This window comes from Nelusetta ayraudi, unplaced genomic scaffold, assembly GCF_046127955.1.
Source record: "Nelusetta ayraudi isolate G7.1 ecotype Tasmania unplaced genomic scaffold, CSIRO-AGI_Nayr_v1 ptg000132l, whole genome shotgun sequence".
NCBI lineage: Eukaryota > Metazoa > Chordata > Actinopteri > Tetraodontiformes > Monacanthidae > Nelusetta > Nelusetta ayraudi.
Window position 1 is genome coordinate 665,980 of NW_027466182.1, and position 21,536 is coordinate 687,515.

At 49.2% G+C, this 21,536-nt stretch overlaps 1 protein-coding gene across 1 annotated transcript in view; it reads left to right on the forward strand.

Annotated features, from left to right (window-relative positions):
* Positions 1-16,420: 16,420 nt before the first annotated feature.
* The window catches only part of zfhx4 (zinc finger homeobox 4), an 84,229-nt gene continuing 79,113 nt past the window's right edge, over positions 16,421-21,536 (forward strand). The window contains exon 1 of the mRNA XM_076051061.1: positions 16,421-16,928. The gene's annotated coding sequence lies outside the window, so the exon portion shown is untranslated. The remainder of the gene's footprint in view (positions 16,929-21,536) is intronic.

Here is a 21,536-nt window from a genome sequence, read left to right on the forward strand (position 1 = left end):
GCACAATTTGTGCACATCCAACTCTTAAGATACCATCACCTCCTCTTCACAGATCAAGGGCTGAATCTGTCGATACCTCTCGCGCGCACGCACGCACACTGACACGCGCGCACACACACACACACACACTCACATTTGCAGTCTCACAGCTGAGCCGCACAGCCGTAACTCGGAGAGAATCAACTTTAATACTGTTGCATAGTAAGTGCAAAAATATTGCTCTTTCCTACCCCGTCACAAAGTCGCACGTTTCCTGAATTGTAGTTTACGGGCGGTAATGCAGTTTGCAGTGTAAAGGATACGGGATTAGAGATTTATATGCTAGTATATATGCTCGCATGTCATATTTTGTCCCCCCACCTACCCCAGAGGGCCTGGTGGGGTGATTAAGGGGGGGGGGGGGGGTCCCGCGTCCCGCGTCCCGCGTCCCCTCCTTTGGATGCAATTCCTAATTCAAGAGGAACACGGAGTTCAGTTCGTTCCGGAAAAAAAGGGAAAGAAAAAGGGGGGGGAAAGACGCCCGCGTTCGCTACAATGGAATGTTTCTCATTAAAGTCAATCAGCCAGTAGACAACAAAAGAACCTTTCATTGAAGAATATGAAGTGAAAATAAAAAGCAGGGCGCCTCCCGCGCTCGCTGGCAGCGGACTCCCCCTTGTAATGTGCGGCACGCCCCCGAAAAAAATAAAAAAATAAAAAATCGGCCTCCCTCTTTTTGAGTCGGCTCGAATTAAGACGTTCAAGGATTTTTCTCGCTCCTTCTCTTGGCTCCTCGGGGGAGGGGGGAAGGTCACAAGTCTAACGCAATTACGGCCGCATAGCTGCAGTGGCTGGGCGGTAGAGGAGCGGAGGGGACGATACGAACATGCAAAACGGTAAACTGCAGCCTTTTGCTCCGCCAAGCCAAATTTTTTTATGATTTTTTTTCTTCCCCCTTTTTTTACGACCGACTCAGCTGCCCGAGCCGAGGCTTGTAAAGCGGCTGCAGTTGGCCTCACCTCCGCCTGACCTCCGCAGACTCCGCCTCCCGCCTTCTCCCTCATGAGAAAAGCAGGAGAAACTTTTGCGCGGGACGGCGAGGGGAGGAGGGACCGAAAAACGCGAACATAAAATTGGCCCCGGTGTGGTTTTCTTTTCTTTCTTTTTCACTTTTTTTTTCTTTTTTAGTTAACGTGTTGCGATGCATGCGCCGTTCCCGCCCGTCTGCGATTAATCTCCAGACCAGGGAGGCCTCCTCCTCCTCCTCCGAACGGACGCTGCTATCAAGTCCCACATGCTCGGAGCATTTACACTGCAAATGACATGTCATCAAAGATAATAAAAAGCAAACCAGGGCGGGAGGATTTTTAGATTTTTTTTTCTCCCTTTTTTTTTTTTTTTTTTAGCTTTACCCAATGTTGAACAAGAAATAATATGAAATTGATTAGGATTAGTTTTGCGCGCAAATGTTTGTAATTTGATGAATCGTCGCGCTGGTCTTGCAAGCTCGGTGAAGTCATTCCGTAGGAGGGGCGGCGGCAGCAGCGGCGTTTCAAGTTTTTTTTTTTTTTTTTTTTTTTTAAATTGCTTCCAAAAAAAAGAGGAGGGGGCGTGGGGAGGGAAAACAGAATCGAGGCAGAGCAGAAGAAGAAAGAAGCCAAAGTAGGTTGTTGGAGGAGGTTCTCACCCTATATAATCAAATTGGTCTCACATATATGAAGCTTATGAATTTCACATGGAGTGAACGGCAGCCAGCTTTACCTCCTCCATGGGCGGGGGGGGGCTTGATAAACTGCGAGGCGCAGCTCGGGTTACTGCTACCAAACGCGGCCAGACGGTCGCCTCTGATGCCTCTTTGCCAATATTCCACAGTTGTAAAAAAAAAAGAAAGAAGCATCACACAACATCATATTGTCCTTATTTCTGACATAAAAAACAACAACAACCAACCAACAAAGAAACAGGTGATTTTGTTTGTGTGTTTGTGCGGGGGTGTGTGTGTGTGTGTGTGTGTGTGTGTGTGTGTGTGTGTGTGTGTGTGTGTGTGTGTGTGTGTGTGTGTGTAGGAGGAGGAGGAGGAGGAGGACGGAGGTGGCCGTGCGAGCGAGGCTCTCTCTGCTGTTTGCTCTACTGGTAATCAGCCAAACACACTACAAGTCTCCCGCTATGATTTGCCCCCCCGGTGAGTCTCCAGCGTGGACGCCCGTGAGTAAAGCCAGTGTTCCCCCCCCTGCGCGCGCACGCTGTTTGTGTTGCATATAGATGTTGTGGCAAACACTCCTGTCGCTGTCCGTGCATGGAGGTACTGTACGTCCTTGACTCTGTGCGTGCTAGCGCTAGTCTGTGTGTGTCTTCGTGCATCGCTGGATTTATATTTGTTTCCTGTGTTTTCTCCCCTGCTGAGGGGTATAGACCGACTGAAGTTTGACAACGTGTGCGCGCGCTAGCGTGTGTGTGTGTGTGTGTGTGTGTGTGTGTGCGCGCGCGTCTCTCACACGTTTCCAAATGGCCCTGCGGCGGCGCCTCGCACTTTTAATCCAGGGAGAATTTCACGCCCGTTGCTGCTTGTCATCAAACGTTTCTGGTGCAAAGAAATATCGCAGCCATCTTTTATTTGGCCTGCCGATCGCGACGAAACTTGACCTTCGCGAGACCCTCCGAGAGCGGCACCTCCCACCCACCCCACCACTTCGGGCAGTGGGGAAACCAACGAGAGCGTTGGTCTCCACATCCGGACCTGAGAGAAACAAACCGGCGCAGGGCAGTGCACCTTTATTCCGACTGCCTGCGTCCACTTTTCAAGTCACAGCTGGTAGCGCCATTACTCTGATTTCCTGTTTCTCCAGCTCTATCTGCCCCCTCAACGCGTGCACGCACACACACACACACACACACACACACAGGCTCACACGCATCCAAACGTATTTTACTGGGACACATATTTTACACCCACATGACTCGCTCTGATGTTCAGATGTTTCGCTGTAAAAAAAATTGACCGAGGTCGCCTTCTGATGCATATTCCAGCCCGACAGGGGGAACAAGAAAGGGAAAGAGAGAAAGACGTGTCTCCTCCGCCCCGCTCTCCCGTGGCTAACAAAGGCCGTCGACTCCTGACCTCAACTTGAAGAGTCTCTCCAACAGGTTTTCGCTCGTGTCGTCATTAAAAGCGGTCAGTTAGTATTTAGTAGGGGTTGCAAAAAACAAAGGACGGATTTGTTTACCAGAGTGAATCCTTCCTCAGTTGAAGCTTTTTTTTTTTCCTCCCTCTTAAATTGAGCCTTAATGTTTCGACAAGCTGTTCAATCACTTGTTTTTTGAGGACATCGCACATGGCAGGCTGTCTCTGAAATGCATTTGCTTGTTTTACCTGACCCACTTTTCTTTTTTTTTTTTGCCAGTTTGCGTGCGTCTTTGTGTGTCTGCGCACGTGTGCGCATGTGTGTGTGTCTGTCCCTCTTCGCTCGCAAGGTTGTAAATGTAATCTTAGACACATGTTACTCCGGCTGATGTTTTTCAGATTGATGTCAGTTGCGATTAGCATATCTCCTGCCAAGACACAGGAGTGCTCTTTGGAGTGTACGGCCCCCGCGCGCACACACACACACACACACACACAAACACACACACACACACACACACACACACACACACGCCGACCGTCAGGGTAAACACAGCCCGGCTGCCATTTTGAATGATTTCGCGACGATTATTTGATGCGGCGGTTCAGTTCGAAAACGCGGCCTGCGAGTAAACGGAGGCGGCAAAGGATGAGAAACTGACTGACAAAATGAGAAAAAAAATACCCCGAGTCACATCCCCAATGCTGAGATGCATATTATTGGATGGTAACTTTAATGTCAGCCCGGGTGTTCCCTTTAAAAAACGAAAAACAAAACACGCGGCCGTGTAAATATAGCCGAGACACTTCCATAGAGGAAGAGGAAGAATTTCTCCTCCGATGTTAAGACGGCGGGACGGGAGGGGGCGGGGGCAAAAAACGAATTTCTCGCCATCTCTGGAGAGGCGGCGATATAGTGGTGGGGGCGTGGGGGGGGTGTTCAGAAACACACCCTTCAGACAATGGATGAGCGGAGCGATGGAGGAGTGGAGTGGGGGGCTTCTTATTTTCTCCTCTCTCTCTCTCTCTCTCTCTCTCTCTCTCTCTCCCTCTCTCTTCACACCTCCCTGACCCTGCCCCCCCCACCCCCCTTCCACCCCCACTCAACCTGCCCGCCAGAGTGAGAGAGCTGACAGGAGGTGGCGTGAAGAAGGAGGAGGAGGAGGGGGAAAAAGGGAAAAAAGTCAGATAAAAGTAGTTAAAGGAACGAAGGTGAGGGAGGGAGAGAGGGAGGGAGGGATGGAGAAAAACAACAACAGGAGAGTAACTGACCAGATTTGCGGAGACAGAGGGAGGGGGAGGGGGTAAGGAGGGCGGGGGGGGGGGGGCAGATGAGAATATATATATGCGGCGGGCAGCGTGGTGAGACGAGGCAGGTCGCTGTCACTTTAAAAATGACTGTAATAAAAGTGACCGTCGCCAAGATGGATCTGGTGATTTTGGCTTGCTAATCAGTCATCTGTGAAGAAGAGGAGAGCCGCGTGGAGCCCCCCCACCCCTCCCTCCTCCTGACACCCCCTGATTGATGCTCCCCGTCCATCCACCACCACCACCACCCCCGTATAAAAAGAAAAAGGCCCCATTAACTGTCCTCCTATGAAACTGAGCTCCCCAAAAAAAGGGAAAAAAGCAGCTTTTCTCAAGCTTGCCGGTGTCCTCGTCATCCTACCCGACTCCTCCACCACCCAATCCGTCGCCTCCCCTCCGCCGACGCCGAGACGCTGAGGTGTTCATCAAGCGCCGTCGTTTCTTTCGAAATTTAAAAAAATGTAAAAAAAAAAAAAAAAAAAAAAAATCCCCGCCCGCGACCGGATGTGCGTTCGCCGGATCAATACGGAGGACGAGCCACGTCACTGAGGGTGTGTGTGTGGGGGGAGGGGGGGGAGGGGGTGGGTCGGGCCGGGCCTCCGCCACCTGCATCAATCGGCCGCTTCAAAGTATGACAATGAGGGTTGGGGTGAGGGGGGTGAGGGAGATTGGGGGGGGGGGGGTTTGCTGCATAATGAAAAGTGTGGCCAGCGCTCGCTCGCTCTTTTTTAGCCCGGCGTGACACGCGTCAGAAGAAAATAATGACCCCGCGGCTGAATCTCATATCTGCTCATCTCACCTCCTTCCCCCTCGTCTCTCTCCCCCACGCCTCTCTCTCTCTCTCTCTCTCTCTCTCTCTCTCTCTCGCTCTCTCTCGCTCTCTCTCTCGCACCCGCACGCACATAAACACACACACGCACAGACGCGCACAGAGATTGCCTGCAATAATAATAACCCCCGCAGACGACAGCAGCCGCAGCTTCGCCCCCCCCTCTTCTCCCCCCCCCCCCCCACGTCCCCCCCTTTTGCCCCCCCACCCTCCCCCACCCCCACATACAATCAAACAAAGCCTGTCTCTTACCTTGCGCATGACCAATCCTTCCATCTCCCTCTCTCTCTCTCTCTCTTTTTCCTCCCCCTTCCCCCCCTCCTCCTCCTCCTCCTCCTCACCACCACCTCCTCCATCCTATCCGAGGCGCGCTTCTTTTTTTTTTCTTTTTTTTTTCGCCCCCTCACCCCACACCAACCACACCTAGCCAGCGACACCTTGCACTTCTCCCGGAACCGTCCCGCAGCCTACAGCGCCGGCGCTCGCACCCCCCAATAAATACAGCCCTGCTTTGCCGGGTTTTTTCCCATCTATCCCAGTTTTTCTTTTTTTTTTCTCCCTCTCCCTCTCTGCCCCAGTCTCTTTTCCACCTCTCTCTCTCTCTCTCTATCTCTCTCTCTCTCTCTCTCCCCCCACTGCCTCCCACACCCCCCCTTTGCTCCTGGCTGGCGCTGGTGAAATATCAGGGCAAGCGGATTCCAGCCTTTTTCTCTGGCTCAGAGGGGTTGTTCTGTGCGATTTGGCCCTGGGGTGCATTTCAGCGCTTCTGATGCGTGTGTGTGTGTGTGTGTGTGTTTGAGAGAGAGAGAGCGGGGGGATGGGGGGGAGGGGAGAGAAAGAGGGTGGAGGACGACTGCTGGGGTGGGGGGGTGTGGAAGGAGAGAAAGAGAAAGGAAGCGTGAGAGAAGAGACAGAAGACAGTGGCAGGGTTGATCCTCTTCGCTCGGCCGAGCGTTTTATTTTTCTCTCCTCAATCTGACGTGGCTTTTTGGGGGTCCGGCGACGAACCGGCAACCCTGAGGTTCTGCTGGCGCGCGCAGGGGATCCCCGCGCATAATCGGGACAATCCACCTCCGTGACAGGTGCGCGGCCATCTTGGGATCTGGGAAAGAAGTGGACTTCCAGTGCCGGGCGGGGGAGGGGCTCGGCAACAGCAACTGAAAGCAGATTAAAGTTACTTCTTCTTCTTCTTCTTCTTCTTCTTCTTCCTTTGGACACATTGATTGACTTACCACGCCGAGACTTTTCAGCCGTTTTGATTTCATTCGCCAAACGATTTCTTCCCTCACCCCAACGCTAGAAAAATGTGCACACCATGACGGCGAACACCAAAAAAAATGTGCACTTTCTCATCAGGCTTTTGAGTCTTGGCGATGAAGGATTCATCCGTCCCTCCGCCCGAGCCAAGGAGTTACATAATCGACAAAACAAACCGTGGCAGAATATTTTAGCGGCCTTCTGAATTCTCTTAATATTCATCCCCTTTAACAGTCAAGTCAAAAAATGTGTCTGGTATTTTAATTTCCGAGCTGGCCACGTCCCCTTTTTTTCTCTTGCGCATTTTTCCAAGGAGCACATTTCTGCGGGTGAATTCATTCGGGGTTATTTTTCCTTTTCCCCGCAGATGGCTGCGTTTGTCAACCTCGCCCATTGTGCGTCCACGCGGCTCACACGTCTTCCCCGCGTGCAGACCCTGTGCGTCTGCGCACCTTCGCGTCTCACAGCGGTGGAGGGGTGGCGTTCCCGGCCCGGCCGGACTGATTGACCAATTGAATGTGTTTTTTGGGCACCTTCTTCTTTTTCTTTCTCGTTCTTCGCAGTCGCTTTGTCAACCCAGTTAGAATTGAGGTCAGGACGCACAAACAGACAAACAGATAGACAGACACGTGCTCGGACACACACACACACACACAGGGACAAACACACACACACACACACACATAAAGACACACAGCTTTCAGAACAAATCACTGCAGAAGTGGCCTGTGTGGAATGATTCTGACATTTTGTTTGGGAGAAATAGCATTTAATTGAAGGGAGGGGCGATACGGATGGCAGTTATGCAACCGGGGGAAAATGTCCACGTTTCAACCCAAATTGAAAACATAACAGAGTTTGTGCATATGCGTGCGTGCACGCGTGTGTGTGTGTGTGTGTGTGTGTGTGTGTGTGTGTGTGTGTGTGTAACTGGACAGACAGAAAAGTGTGTGTTAGCATGTTGAAATAGTTCGAGTTAAGAGTTATTTCCCCATCTATATACATATACATATATATATATATATATATATCCCTCCATCTGTCTGTCTGTATATCTATGTATCTATTTATCTATCTATCTGTCTGATTTAATCTTTTTTTTTTTTTTTTTTTAATGGCAGGTAAAAATACAGGTTTTTGTATATAACCTCTCCTATTGTGCAATCAGGAGTTCAATTTAAATTTTCAATCACCTGCTCAGCTAATTATTACGTTTTCTTACATTTTGGAGAACACCAACCATATACCCGAATTGGCCAACGTGTCGTTTTACAAATTATTTTGTCCCAGATTCAAACAATATTCAGGCCCACTGGCTTGTTGCCTCTGCGGCATCATATCGTTGCGTTACAAGGGTGTGTTGTGGATCTGAAGAGGTGGTGGTGGTGAGGTGGGGGTGAGCAACAAAAAAAAACGTGTTATCCCGCATCGCGCCGCCGTCGGGGGGGGGGGGGGGGGGGGGTCACACCGCTCGCCCGTCCGTCCGTGTGTGGAAGTTGGAAGGGACCGCGTTCTTGCTCAATGACACTTTGGCTGCGCGGAGAAAGGCGACTTGAACCCGCGGTCACGCGGTTTAATGATGGTCAGTGTGAAAGGAGGCTGAAGAGCTCTCGTAAGGGGCTCCTCTAATGCAATCGAAGAACCAACGAGCATCTTTCAGGGTCAATGCACACCTCAAAAAAAGGAAAAAAAGAGAAAAGGAAAAAAAGAGAAATCACGCTCGTCTCTGTCCCTCTCTCTCTCTCTCTCTTCCTGTCTCTCATCCTGTCTTTCGCTCCTAGCGCTTGCCAATTTGTCTGAGCCACATCCGCTAATCCGTGCGCATTTACGCATTGGTCATTGCGCCTCCGGTTGACTTGGTTTGGCTTGATGGATTACGGCGTCCACGCAGGAGACTTGACTGTACAAGCTCACAGCTGACAGCGAGGTTCGGGTGGTGGTGGTGGTGGTGGACTCGATGCTTTGTGTCGCGCTGCTGCGGTGGGAACAATGTCCACGCGTACGACTGTATTGATTTTTTGTCTTGTTTTATTATTATTAAATCCGATTATGATATTCTGCGAAAAAATTATTAGTCATTTTCAGAACGTATATTTGATCAAATTGCATGATTACACGCACTGCGTGGAACGTTTGTTTGAGTGAATGCAACGAATTAGATTAAATTAAATTATAATAATAATTAGATTAAAAATATATTTTTTAAATAAGATAATGATAAAAACAATAATAATAATAATAATAATAATAATAATAATAATAATAATAATAATGATGCAGGCCTACATCCAAAATCAGTGATATTGTCGGATAGTTGGATTTTTATTTATTTATTTATTTATTTATTTATTTATTTGTTTTTCGGACACTGTCTCCTGACGTCGAGATGTCAATCTGTTGCCATAGAACCGCATCCTCGGTGCTGACTGACCGGGTTATTCGCCGTGTTGGGACGGCCCCCCGTGTGTCGGAAAGGGGGGGTGGAGGAGGGATGGATTGATGGGTGAAGGGGTTGTGAAGGTGGAGGGGTCGACGGTCCCCCAAGAGAGAGGCAGAGTCGGGGGGTTCCTGGAGCGGACCTCTCGGACCACTAAATTGACATGTTCAGGCTTCCTGGCTGCTTGTCACGGAGGCAGCGCTTTAATAAGACATGTGACAACACACACACACACACACACACACACACACACACACACACACACACACACACCGAATACACTCGCTTTTTAAGGAGGCAGTTAAAACAAGAGACCTTCGATATTTTGTGTGTGCGTGCGTGCGTGTGTGAAATAGTACCGTTTTTGATTCGTTTAAAATTGTATTTAATTAAATCACTCATCGCAATTGACACGTTAAGAAAAAGCGATTTATTTATTCTTCTTTTACAATATTACTTTTATAAAACAATATTAACAATAATTAAATTCATCATTTAGATCTATTTAGTTCAATTCCGTTTTATTTACGCGAGAAAACCAATAAAATGCCAAATCTAGATTTCAAAATAAGAATATTGATTTCAACGGCAACCCCCTCCTGCGTTTCGTGATGATGTTGATTTATTAACATTTTTTTTTTTATTATTATTTCCATCCTTCCTCCCGCGGAGCGCACACAGGTGCCATTCTCTTCCGTCCACGCGCGTCAGGCTTGCGCGGCTCTATAAAAACGTGTTTGGAGCTGAACGATAATCAATAGGATTCGGCTTTGAACGGCGGCTGCAGGCGGCTGTGATGTCAGCCACGAGGAAGGCCCGTTCGGTGTGCGCGTGTGCGTGCGTGTTTGTTTTTTTCCCCCTTCTTCTTCTTCTTCTTCTTCTTCTTCTTCCTCCCCCTTGTCTATACATGGGAGGGGGGGGGACAGTCACTCGGTGAACGCGTGTCTATTAAAGACGGATCAACAATGAGGAAGATGAGGGGGAGCAAGGGGCCAAGTGGGAGGAGGGCAGCAGGGCCGAGCCCATGCTGGTGTGCTGGGACGCACATGTGTGTGTCTGTGTGTCTGTGTGTGTCTGTGTGTGTGTGCGTGTGTGTGATGCTGATTTCCAGGCCACTGAAATGCGGGCCAGCTCTGCCAAGTCTGACAGTTGTTCTCCTCCTCCTCCTCCTCCTTCTTCTTCTTCGCGGCCCTCCTCCTCCTCCTCCTCCTTCTGCTCCTCCTTCTGGCTCACCGCAACACTTGCTCTTCCTCGTTGGTGGCGGCCCCTTCCCGCCCCGCCTGCACCCCGGCGGCTTGAGGACTTTCCAAGTCAGAGGCCATCGATTGCTCTTATCGCACAAACAGAGCGGCACCGGTGCTTCTGCAGGGACCCCCGCCTCCTAAAGCCCCCCCTTAACCCCATCCCAGCTCCCATCCCCTGTCTCCTAATCCCATGCAACCACCCCCCAAACCCCTCCACCCACCACCACCCCCATGCTAACCCCACCTATCCAACCCCTCCTCGCACGAGAGCTCCAGCAGCTGTGGTCCCATGTAAATTTTACATGATTGGTATCTTCTTATGCTACCTCCTCCCACCACCGCCACCCAGTCCTATCATGTTGCATACATTAATGCGCAGTTTGCGCCATCGCTCATCCAACAGTTGCCCACCGGCCATCGTGGGAAAAAATTTGCATACCTGATTAGTTGGTCGTGCCACGCTGAAATGGGATCCGTGCGGCGGAGGCTGGGTTAGAGGGGGGGCGGCGGCGGCGGGGGGGTCGCAGGAAGGTTTTTTACCCTTGACCCTTGAAATGCAACGTAATCCCCCCCCCACACACACACACACACACACACACACACACACCCCACAACCCTGTGCATGCATGCGGCCCCCTATTTGATTGAGGGAGCAGGAGGGCAGGGAAGAGGAGGGGAGGGGAGGGTGGTTCTGTGTCTAATTGTTGTCATCAGGACTCGCACTATCACGGTGCATCTGGAAGCACTTGGACGTCCGAGTTGTTGCGGGTTGTGCAGAGTGGTTGGGGGGGGGGGGCTTTGAGGCAGGGGGGCTCTCAGGAATCCTCAAAGGTCTCTGAAGGCCACGCAGGAGCGTCTGGAGAACCCCCTCTGACACCCCCCCACCACCCTCCTCCACCCTCCCAGGTTACAACACAGCAGATTATTGCTTCGTTTTCGCTGGAAATTTGAATTTATTGCAATCAGAGAACGGCAGATGTGTCCCGCATGGCCGTCATTCAGGGGTTTGTGATTCCATTCCAAATCAACAACAACAACAACAATAAAAAAAAATAAAAATAAAAACACACACACACACACGCATAAAAAAAAAAAAACATATTGGGCGTCCTGAGGTCCAGATCCAATTAAATTGGGGAGCCCTCGGCGGAAGGTGTTGACCATTTCAGGGCTTCTTGACACGAAAATGCAGAATGAGCCCTGATCTAAGTGACCGGGGCAAAAAGCTGCATTGACACTCTTTGTTTCTCTCCTCCTAACCCCCCTTTTCTTTTTCTCCTCTGCTTTTCATCCCCTCTCTCCCTCTGTGCGTGTGTGTGCGTGTGTCCTCTCGCCTCCCCCCTTCTGCCTCTCTTTCTCCCCCTCTCTCTCTTTCGCCCCCTTCTCTCTCTCTCTCTCTCTCCCTCTCTCTCTCCCTCTGTCTCTCTTCTAAAAGGGAGCGGAAGAGTGGGCTGATACCGGTCTCATGTTGCGTATGGATTTTCGTTTATATAATCGATTGAAATGTCCCAATACATTGATTTTGGGTTCAGTGTTTTACAAACAAGCGTTTATGGGTCTCGATTTTATGTTAGGGGTGATTGTGTGACACCGACGCGCGCAAGGGGGGGGGGGAGAAGGAGAAGGAGGAGAAGTCGGGGCTGCTTGATTTTTAAATAAATGGCAGATACAAACAAAAAAAGCGCACATATTGTTTGACGCGTTAAACAAATAAAACTGACTCAGAATTGGGGGTTTGAAAGAAGGATAGGGGCGTAATATTGTGCCGTCTCTCTCCTTAATCAAATAAAGTGGTGTAAAAAAAAAAAAAAACAGACGCGCGCGCACTCTCTCTCTCTCTCTCTCTCCGCACACACACACACACACATACACACAAAAGCATTTCCTTCCCTCTGAATTTCTCCTTGAATTATATGCCATCACTAGTGTGTGTGATTGCGGAATATTAAATTAAAGTGGGATAAGTCCGCACCGAGGCGGGCTGCGTCCAATCCGCAACTCATTTCCCCTGTTGTAGCACCGCATCACTGCGCTCCTCTCCCCCTTTTTTCAATGACAATGTGCCAAATCTGGGCATTTTGAAAACACTTTCCATATGCTATTATCGGATCGCTACTGAGCAGGAGAAAAGACAGAAACCGGAGGGAGGACAGAGAGAGAAAAAAAAACACCCGGAATGTTTTATACCAAAGGTACCGCCATCATGCAGCGCTTTTATTTTTCTTCCTTTTCACCGGCTCATTAAAACTTTTTTTTTCTTTTTCGAGGATTTTAACGAGGTAAGAGGTAAATTCGATTTTTTTTCATATATGTGTTAAAAAAAAATAATAATAACAATTGCATATTTATGGAGCGCTTTTTTGCATGGGTTTTTAGTGCTGCTTGCGACAGCGTGTGTGAGTTTAAAGAGCATAAGGAGTGGAAAGACTTTCATCGTGTTTCATTGTTTTACTGCTTATTTATTTGACTTATTAAGGCGGTTGTCTTTTGGACGCTTCACGCAGGAGCGTTTGGTCTGCAAAGCGATCCTCTTTTCGACGCTAATTTTGCTGGAATTCGAGGCATTTATCCCTTTTATCCAAATTTACTGACAATCAATAGATTTTGCACGTACGCACCTTAATCGAGCTGGGTTGTGAATTGAATGTGCTTTTACGGGTTTGGACTGTTTGTGTGTGATTCTGCTGTTTTCTGGGCACCCGTTTGAATTATTTCATTTACCACGGCTTATTTATTCTGGCGTCTTTGTGTGCTGGCATTGGAAGAGTTACACTAAATACACAATCAATGTGGGCCTTTTGGAAAAGGACAAAAAAAAACTTGTTTGTGTGTGTGTGTGTGTGTGTGTGTGTGTGTGTTTGTGGACCGGAGTTGGCTAGTGGGTCACTGTGGCAGGTTGCGGGTCAGAGCTATGGGCTTTTTGTGTGTGTGTGTGTGTGTGTGTGTGTGTGTGTGTGTGTGTGTGTGTGTGTCATTGTTTTTGTGTGTATGTGTGTGTCCTGCTAAAGGCTGGGGGGTCAGCCGTGCAACCCCATGAGGGCGCCGACGTCTAGGACATAACGAGTGGACAGTGTGCACGTCCAGAAAACACCGACCAGGTGACGGATTCAGTTTGAGAATAGAACGGACTCACAACAACAACAATAATAATAGTGATAATAACAGTGTTTTTGACGCGAGTGATTGTGGAGCAACAGTGATTCTTTGCCTGACAGCCGAGCCTTTATGGTAATGCCGCCCAAATATTTAAAGTTATCGATCCGAGCGGTAATGGAGTGATCAATGCTGCACTTTGTTTCCCGGGCAGAATTATTCTAAAGAGAATAAGCAAAAAATTAAAAAAAAAAAATGTAGCGATAATTTAAAATAAATAAATAAATAACGCCCCTGCTGTCGCGGTTACTTCTCAAGACTTAAAGACGCGATTCGCAGCCGTTAGCTGATGTTTTTGTCGTCGATGTCGTCCACCATGCAACAAACGAACGTCAGACATTTGATTTAGATCGCGAATACTCACACTCTCGCGCACGCACACACACACACACACACACACACACCGCTCAACGACAACAAAATAATATTAATAATAATACATGCGCAACGAGCAAAAGCAGGGCAACACGCCACACGCCAGACCTGAGTTTTTCCCCAGATAAAAATCTATAATTAACCGGTTGGAAGGGGGGAGATTGGTGGATGCAGCCGATATGGAAATAAGGCGAAACATTAGTTAACGCGCTCTATTGTCGGGACGCTTCTCTCCGGAGAAAGAGCATCGTCTGCTGGCAGATAGGGAGGGTGGGGACCGGGGTGGTGGCGGTGGTGGGGGATTTAAAAACAAAACGCGCAGGAGGTTAAGATAAGCGGCAGTCCGTATCAGTCCCCCCCCCCCCCCTCCCTCAAATCCCGTCTGCACTTTCTCCATCTCTCGGTGAAAACAAATAATAATAATTTTTTAAAAAAAACTGCGTAAATCGGCGCAAAAGAAGAAAAAAAAGCAGCGCGCAGAAATGGAACCTCTAAAGAAAGTGGATCGCAGTACATCCCTTCGAAAAGAAAAACGTCCGCGTTTTTTTTAAAAAAAAAAAAAAAAGAGAAATAGATTTTTGTTATCCTCAAAGATGAAGGAGGAGGAGGAGGCGGCGCGGGGGGTCCGGTCCGTTTAAAAAAAAAAAAAAAAAAGGCTTTACGCACTTTTTTGCGCGCGTCCGCTGCATCAGCGGGGTGGATACTGAATTCGCCCGAACCGTCTGCCGAGCGACGCCTCCCGAAGGCTTTGAACGGGGCTCGAGCGAAACCCCCCTGGAGGACGAGCAGGCGAGCTGCAGCGGTAGCGACATGCACGGCGGTAGCGGCAGCAGCAGCAGCAGGAGCCCTGGATCCGGGTGAAAAGTGACGCCTCTGTTCCTCTCACCTCGACCCACCCCACCAACCCAACCCACCCACCCTCTTTTGTCAGAGACCTTCTTTCTCTCTTTAAAAAAAAAAAAAAAAGGAAAAAAAAAAAAAGCCCCAGAATAAACAGCCCGGGGTCGGGTCGAGCTCGGAACTCTCAAGGCTTCTGAAGGATCCAGTTGGTGCGGGTGCAGCTCCAGTCAATGGTGGCTGCAAAAAGTAGACCCTGCTAGTTGACTTGGCAGCAGCAGCAGCAGCAGCAGCAGCCTTATCATCACATCCCCAAGCCCCGACTCGTGCAGTTCAATTCACCCCCAGCTTCGATTTTTTTTTCTTCCTTCCTTCCTCGACGAGCGAGATCTCTTGATTTTCGAAGCCGATTGAGACCGGCGCAAAGTCTCCCTTCCCCGAAAGCCACTATTAAGACAGCGGACAGAAAACAAGGCAGTGACACGCATTGACGTTCAAAGGGACGTTGGAAGTGTTAGAGCTAAAAACGACACTAAATATAAACGCCTGTGAATGGAAGGGGGGGGGGGGGGGGGTGGAAGGTGGGGGACCCGGGGCGGGGGGGGGGGGGGGGGGGTTACTGTGTGACCCCCGTATTGGATTTTTGCAGTGTGACTGTGTGTTAAAGCCACTCGTGGGGCCCTCCGGTCCCGAAAGGGCACTGATGACTTTCCAACATGTGGCGGGATTATTGTGATGCGTCGGGGCTTTGACTTTCGAAAGCCACGAGTGTTTTTATACGTGGCGTGTTTGTGCCGGGGAGGATTAAAAATACACAGAGTGTGGCGCAAAGAAGGAAACTGTTGGCGCAAAATTTTGGACATAACTCAAAAATACAGTTTATTCTCCACTGTGTGTGTGTGTGTGTGTGTGTGTGTGTGTGTGTGTGTGTGTGTGTGTGTGTGCGCGCGTGTGCGATCTCCATCGAACCGTTTTCACGTCTGCTTTTGAAACGTCAATAATTACAGCGTGTTCTTAAACGAAGCTCAGCCTCTTAAAATATATATTGCATCACCAAGATACTAACCTTTTAAAAGTGCACGCGCAAATATATAGATTTTATTATCATTTTCCAACAATATGCCCTCGTTCACCTGTGGCTTTTATAACCAACGTGGCTTTTCATGCCACATACACACACACACGCACACACACATCAGCGTCGTGGAGATGCTAAATTAATAATATATAAAAATATATATATATATTTTTAAAGTATCACATGTATTTTCTTTTTTTCTTTTTTTTTGGTCCAGTATTGTAATGCTGGTATAAGTGGGCGAACTGGCACAAAAATAAATACTATGTTTGAAAATATACATATGCATATTTGTTTGTTTATTTGTTTCACTTGCAAAGAACAACAACACGACTCCTTGCTGGTTGTGTGTCCGTCCAGCCCAGTGTGTTTTCGCTGCGCAGGAAGCGGCTCGTCCATTGTTCTGCATGTGATTTGGCCCTCGGAGAGCCTCGTACAAAGGGATTTTTTTTTCTCCTCACCCCCCCACCCCCCACCCCCCTTTCCTCCTCCCCCAACTCCCCCCAATGCACCCCCCCTCCTCTACTCCTCTACACTCTCTGCCTGCACAGACCTCCGCGGCCGCCAGGGCTCCGCGTCCGCGTCATTTGCAATGTGGAGACTGTTGATCAACTCACTAATTACACTTCTCTCTCTCTCTCTCTCTCTCTCCCCTCTCTCTCTTCCTCTCTCTCTCTCTGCCTCTCGCTCGCTCCCTCCCCTTAGCTCCCTCCCTCTCCTCTCTCTCTCTCTCTCTCTCTCTCTCGCTCTCTCTCTCTCTTGGCTGTCTCTCTACCACCATTCCCAGAGTGCATATCGGGAAATAGACACACAAAGACATGCGCACTCAACTTAATCAGCCATTTTTTTTAAACAGGGGGCTAAAACGATAATAATTAGCAGAATAAAGACATATCGGATTTTCATTTCCTTTCCTCCGCTCGCCGACCCCCGTCCACACGAGAAACTGCGAGGCAGCCAGTCGACACGTCGCTCCGCCGCCGCCGGAACCAAAATAAGGGATAGCTTTTCTCTCATCGCCTTGACATTTGCTGGGGCTTCTTTTTTTCTTCTTCTTCTTACACCCGTCTTTTTTCCCAATATAAAGTTGGAGGATTATCGCGATTTTTTTTTAATTTTTTTATTTTTTTTATTTTTTTTTTTGTTCCCCCTCTACCCCTCGCCTCTCGCTATTTCCCCCCCTTATTTTTTCCATTTTTTTGGTCTGACTTGCCCGAGAATCGCCAGCCGCTGGATGTGACTGTTTTGTGAAAAGCCAGAGCGAAGAGAGGAGCGGAGGGTGACGGCTTTGGAGGAGGGGGGGGAAGAAAGTAAGTTTTTCTATCTATCTACCTCTCTCTCTCCCTCGCTCCTCTTTCCCTTTGCCACCTCTCTCCCCTTTAACTTTTATTGAGTCGCTCGGGTATGTGTGTGTGTGTGTGAGAGAGTGAGAGAGTGTGTGAGTGTGTGTTAAATTTAGGGGGTCGGGTTATCGATTGTCTTGCCTCGCCGGAGCATCTTTGACACTGAGGGGGGCTCCTCGGATAACAGGTGCTGGGTGCTTGTTGTGGTGGTGGTGGTGGTGGTGGTTTTTCAACAACAACAAAAAAAGCCCCACAATCCAGGCGGGTGTCGTGATGTGTTTTTTGGGGAGGGAGGCGAGCGACTTTGACAGCGGCGAGCATCGGCGGGGGTGTTACGTCCAGATCTGTTTACCCCCTCCTACAAAAGTTTAAAACGCGACCGAAAAGATTGCGAGTTTAGCCGTAAAATCGCACGCCGGGAGGCGGCCAGTCGAGCGTTGTTTCGCCGGGTGGCTACCGGGCAGCGCCGGATCACACAGCCGCTTCCTGCTCCTGCTCCTGCTGCTGCTGCTGCTGCTGCTGCGGCGGCTGCTGCTGCTACTCCGGTAGTCCCGATTCCCTCCGTCAGCTCCGCTCTCTGGGAGCTCGGCGGTGCTAAAGTAGCCGGTGCCGGTGCTGTCGCTTCCCCCTTTGGAATCCCTCAGTTTCACGGTGGAAGAAACGCGGGTCGCGATTCGTTCCTTTGAAACCCTTCCCCTCCACTTTCCCGGAGCTCGGAGCCAGATTTCCTCACCCGCCGCCGCAACCGTCTCCTCCCTTCCACATTAAGTGTGAACACCGCTGTGTACGATTAATAGAAAACATTCAAATTCCAATAAAAAAATATAGCTGCGAGGTGATTAGGATAAGCCAGATAAAGAAATGAGCGTTTGCTTGTCGCTCCTTCTTTTACCTGCTGCGCCTCGGAAGCGGTGGCACTTTTACCGAGGCGTGGGCGGCTGCGTCGCCCGGGAGGGAGAGCGATCGCCGGGCTACTGATAGCACGGCGATTCCCCCCTCACAGCCAGCCAGCCACGGCGAGTCCCGTCCTCCACTCACCGCTTGCTGCTTGTAAAACCAAAGTATATCCAAAAACTAGCACCATATCATTCTGTTGTTGTTTTTTGTTGTTGCGATAAAATATTTTAATTCGCCTCCTTTTATCCGCACTTTTTCAGTTCCGTTTTCACTTTTGCACCCCGGTGGCTTTCTGACCCCCCTCGAGTCCCCCAAATCCCCCCCCCCCCTTCCCCCTCGTGCAGGAGATTTAAATTGTCCCCACTTCTTAAATTATCCCAGACGTAATATCTTTGAGTTGTCCCCATTTTTTTTCTCCTGCCCTAATAGTTTTAAGATCGAGCGAGTGACAGGGTTGCCAGTTATGTTTTGCGCCTTGACGGCTGGTTTCTTTTCTTCCCAAGGAGGTTAGACTTGGCTCGGGTTGGGACGCGACGGTGACTTGGGGGGCGGGGGGGCATCGATCGCAGGGGGAGGGAGGGGGGGAAAAAAACAAAACATCAGGGCCAAGGGGCCAGTCAGTCTACAACCCGGCTATGTAACACTGTAGTGTGTGTGTGTGTGTGTGAGTGAGAGAGAGAGTGCAGAGGTGCGTGTGCTGGCGTCCAGAGACCGTGCACACGCTCCAGCGGTGAATAGTGCAGGCGACCTTTTTTTTTTTTTTTTTTTTTTTTTTTTTACAGGATTGAATTTATACACGGCTCTTTTGACTTTTTAATGTGGTCTTTAAATGCATCTTCAGCCTCGCGAATGAGAGCCTTTAAAAAAAACACTTGTGTGTTTGCTGCGGTTTCTACTTTGAAACGTCTTCAGGCTGACGCGTAACATGATTTTACAATAAAAATACGATTTTGCCAGCAACTCACCATTTTTTCTTCTTACCAAGCCGGGATTGTTATTCCATCGTCGCTGATATGTGTCCAATTATTCAAGTATTATTAACATTATTAATATGTAAATGCGAGGGTTTGTTTTTAACTCAGTGAAGCGTTTGTTGTTGTTTTTTTTTTAATAGTGATTCACGTTGTTGAAACATTTAAATGTAACTCAAATCAGATCAATTATAAAGAATAATGGGGGAGGGGGTGGGGGGCAGCAGGTTGACGTTTCCTTCGACAAGATAAATCTTCCTTTTCGGCCTGACATTTTAATTGCACCTCTATAAAAATTCAACATTCGGTACACAAATACAAACAATGATTAATAATATTTTTTTTTTTTGTCAAAAAAAATGCGAGAAATAAATCCAATTTAATTGCAAGGAATTTCATCACTTATTTAATGACGCCGTGGTCTCACTCTGTAACAACAAAAGCCTTGCATTATTTTTTTCTCTCTCTCCCCCCCCCCTCTCTTGTCTTGCAAATGAGAGAATTTTTGAGCTTCGTGTTTGCAGAAGCCCGGGCCCCCTTATTTTTTTGTTTTTCTGCGCCGGCGTCTCGGTGCTATCAAAGGCGGAGTGTGTAAATCTCTGCGTGTTAGTTAAGCAGCTTGTAATATTCATTTTTTTTTCTCCTGTTTTTTTCCCCTTTTTATTTTTTTTACCCCTAGCAGTTGGAGGGAATGGATGGGGGATGGGGGTAGGAGAGAAAAAAAACATATAGCGCGAGAGAGAGAGAGATGGGCAGACAGCCCTTTGAGGACAATAGCTGTTGGCTTGAAAATGCTTCTTGATTATTAAAAGCTAATGCCTTTCCAGCGTTGCAGCCTTCATTAAGGGTGCAGAACGAAGGGAGAGGGTGCACGCGTGTGTGTGTGTGTGTGTGTGTGTTGTGCAAGGCTACTGGGAAGAGGAGGAGGAGGGAGAGGGAGAGGATGGGAGAGGGGAGTCAGAGACAGGGGGGCTGAGGCTGTCCTATAACTCCTGGGCCCGAGACACATGCAGCCAGAAGATTGGCTCGGGCCTCTCCTAGGGGTCGACAATGTGTCATTTCCACCCGGCTAGATTGCCCTCTGCCTATCTGATATTAATGTGCAAATCAATATTTCAGGGATTAAATTTCCCTTCTTCATTTTTTATGGTTTCTACCTCAATAAGTCTCCCGTCTAATAGAGGAGGCTGGGTGATTTAGAAGCCTTTTTGCTGCGGAGGAGACGAGGACGGAGAGGGAAGAAGAAGGAGGAGAAGGAGGAGCAGGAGGGAGGGAGGAATAGAGAGGGAGCGTTGCAACAAGGCTATCGCTGAATTTTAATGTTTTCTTCTCTCTTCGTGGATTCCCTCCCCAGCGCCGCACACACTCACACACACACACACACACACACCATAGACCCCCTCAGTAAGGAGGGCTGTATCGCTGCTTCACAGCGTAAAGACGCCCCATTTGCTTTAAAAGAAAACGGCAGAAAAATGGGGGGGGAAATATGACTCCGGTTGAATACTTAAGACGCTGCGGTAATCCGAGTAGCAGGTATTAGCAGAAGGGAGTACCCCCTCCCACCACCAATACTCCCCCTCTCTTTCACAATGATACTCGCACACGCGGAGCTACATCCAAACCCCTGCATTACCAGCCGTCATGCTCGGCCGCCCAGCGTAGCTCGCTCGCTGCACGCCGGGCTGCTGCTGTAACAATGTGTTTTTTTTTTCCTCCTCCTCCTCCTCCTCCTCCTCCTCCCCCCATCCTCCCGGTCGCCACCGCTTTTCTTTTCTCTTCTTCTCTTCTTTTTTTTTTTTTTTTTTTAACTCCGTTTTTTGCATAGAGGCATATCAACATCCATTGGGGGGAGATTTACTCTGCTGTGTAATAACATCTGGGGCGGCGTGCGTCTGCGTGCGCGCGCAATAGACATGAATCACCCCCTGACACAATGACCTGTGTATGATTATTGAGGAAGGGAGGAGCATATTACCATAGTCATAATGCCGCATCTCATTGAGAGTCAACTAAATGAGCTCGGACCCCCGTGACTCCCCATAGACGTTCATTAAGGGGCCGGTGCACGCCGAGGCGTCCCGTCTGCCAATAGGTGTGCGTGTGCGTGTGTGTGTGTGTGCGCGCGCGTGCGCATGTGTGTGTTTATTTAATCCTCCCTCCTGTACCATCTGGTGCGTGTGTACGTGCGTGTCCAGCGGCAGCGCAGTGTGAATATCTAACCTCCCCCCCTCGCTCACACAACCTCCTGCCCCCCTCTTTCAAAAACACACACACACGCATGCAGGCATAGCACGCGCACACGCGCGCACACACACACACACACACACATGCACGCATGCACTCAATTCAGCCTCTGCAGCCGGGCCAGAGTGTGGACTGTTTTAACGTACCCTCGATGGGGAGATTGTCAGCGAGCGAAAACACACAAAAAAAAAAGCGAGCGGGAGAAAGCGACGGAGGAAGAGGCACAAAAGGGCTCTAATTGTAGCACGACCGCTTGGCTTCCTCCCTGATTCACGGCCATTACGATGTGAAAAGCACAACCGCCTGTCCTCCATTATCAAAACGGCAGGCCTACACACACTCTCACATCCATACACGCATACTCACTGGGGGGGGATCATGTGTTAGAGGAGGGTTTTTTTTTTTTTTCCTCCTCGTCGTCGTCGCCGTCGCCCAAACGGCATTTTCGGTTGCCAGTTTT